Consider the following 2,664-nt stretch of genomic DNA (forward strand, 5'->3'; position numbering starts at 1 on the left):
CTCGCCCGGGAGCTGAATAAATTGGATTCTCATTTTTTCTCACTGGCCTCAGTTTCCTCATTTTAACTCGGCAATATACCTTACATTAGGCAAGTCAGTCGTTTAGACTTTTGGTTGAAGTATTTGTGTGTGTGATATCTACCATCCTCTATAAAGGATGACCTGGGATTGAGCATATAAAGTGGACTACTTAGCCCTTGGTCCCTAATGAGTCAATAAATGGTAGCTAGTTACAAATGTTCCAACAGGGAACTCCTGACCAACATTTCTACACTCAACTTGGAATCTTCCCAAAATAATTACTTTGAGCTGCTTTGAGTGACTAGGCTTATATAGGAGTCATGGTTGATGATCCAGATAATGTTCTCCTAATTGGAAATCATAAAGCAGAGTTGCAGGGCAGTGCTAAGTGGCTGGCCCAGCAGGCCATGTCCCACTTGAGCCAGCCCCTTGCCTGTCAGTAATGACCAGCTTAGTGGTGTGATTTGAGCATAGAATACCCTGTGGAGCCACGTGGACAGAGCTCAGAGAGAGAGGAAGAACTGATCATTCTAGTTCTTGCCCATGTTTTTGGCCCTCAGTGCTGGAGGTGAAAGAAAAACATAAAACTGGAGAGACAGCCCTTTCCACCAAGCTTAGCTGAAAGAATCCCAGATAATCTCTGCCAAACTTTGGTCCCAACTCAGCCTTTACTGGTCTGATCTCTCAATCAGCCAAACCCACAGTTACCTTTTAAAACTTGTCCCACTTGGATTGTTTTAGAAATCTATCAGTGCCTCATGTGAACAACTTGTGGGGGAAAATTATATTTCTTGCACATATAATATAACAATAGCACAAATAAGGAATTCTTCTATAATTTCACCAGCCTGACACACAGTTTCATTGTTCAATAATCCTCCCCAAGATTTATGCTGCACAGTTTTATATAATTACATTATTACATAGGCATATTTAGATTAATTTTACTAGATAAGCAATGTATGAATATATATGTCCTCTAAAAATTCAAAACAATAGAAGTCTATAGAGATAAAAGTGAAAGTCTCTGTTACCTCATCCCAATTGGTTTTAGTTTTGTTGTAATTTTGTTTTTTTCAAAAGTGAAATCACCTGTAAGTGTTGTCTGTGAATTCCTTTTATTCACTTATCATGTCTCAGAACTTTCCATGTCAGTACCTAGACCAAATGTTATAGTCTGCCTTTTTTCATTTAATATTTTTATAAGTATTTCTTCATGTTGCCAAATATTTTTATAATTTTTTTGAATGATGGGTGTGATTGAGACCTAGGCGACTTATTTATGGGATATGAAATAAGCTATTTCCAAAAGGCATGGTTCCAAATGAGCAGTGCTTACTTGGTACTAAGTTTTCTGGAGAATCATAGAACATAGAATGGTTCACTGAAAAGGGATTCAGCCTATTCCCATTTTACAGATGAGACAACCAGAGCTCCTAAATGGAGCACAGGAAGCAGAACGTCTTACAGATCTGAGGATGAGGACCAAATGTAAGAAGGAGCTTGTTTCCCCGATGACTTCCTTGAGCAGAGTGCCAGCCCTGGGTTGCCCAAACCTGGATGTCTTATTACATGAGAAATATAACCAGGTTTTGGTTTGGTCACCGTCGTAGGGCTTCTATTACATGTAGCCACATACACTCCCAACTGACACAGCTATGTTCATTCATTCAGTTATTCACTCACCAAACAGTTATTTGGTTTTAGTCATGTGCCTGCAATGTACAGACTATATTCATAACACTAATGGTGAACATAACACTAATAGCTAGCATTTATGGAATACTTATTACATACAGTGCTTATGCAAGAACTTTATATGTCTTTTCATTTTGTATTCACGACAACCCTCCAAAGTAGATATTATTTTCCTAATTTTACAAATGAAGAAACAGAAACTCAGATGAAATAACCTACTCAACAGCACCCATGTAATAAGTTCCAAAACTTCTCTGACACTTAACTGCAAGCAATTTCGCTTTATTTGTCCTTTAGTACATAGGAACCCATACAATTTTTTCTTTTTTTTTTTTGAGAAAGATCAAAGTCCATATTTATAATCACACTGTGAAGTAGATCTGGTTATTCTCATTTTCTTTCTTTATTTTCTTTTTGAGATAGGATCTCACTCTGTTGCTCAGCCTAGAGTGCAGTAGTGTGATCACAGCTCACTGCAGCCTCGACCCTCCTCCTGCCCTGGATCCTCCTCAAGCGATCCTCCCACCTCACACTCCCAAATAGCTGGTACCACAGGAGTGTGCCACCATACCTAGCTAATGTTTTAAAAATAATTTTGTAGAGACAGGGGTCTCCCTCTATTGCCCAGGCTGGTCTGGAACTCCTGGCCTCAGGGGATCCTTCCACCTCAGCCTCCCAAAGTGCTAGGATTACAAGCGTAAGCCACTGCACCTGGCCATTGGGCCAATTTTAAATGTCTCTGGCAGGGCTCTCTTCCACATTGCCCACTTCTGGTCCAATAGAAAAAGCTCACTTATCCTTGCACCTTCCCCTCCTCCTTGGTGGGATGTGTGGCAATTCTCATCTTTAAATGAGATTAAGAGAGATCAACTGACTTTAATACAATTAATTCAATTTGACAAGCAGGTATTGGGCACTGTGTTCTGGATGCTTTGTTAGGTGCTG

Source organism: Aotus nancymaae, unplaced genomic scaffold, assembly GCF_030222135.1.
Source record: "Aotus nancymaae isolate 86718 unplaced genomic scaffold, 86718_ANA_hifiasm-v0.15.2.pri h1tg000062l, whole genome shotgun sequence".
Lineage (NCBI taxonomy): Eukaryota > Metazoa > Chordata > Mammalia > Primates > Aotidae > Aotus > Aotus nancymaae.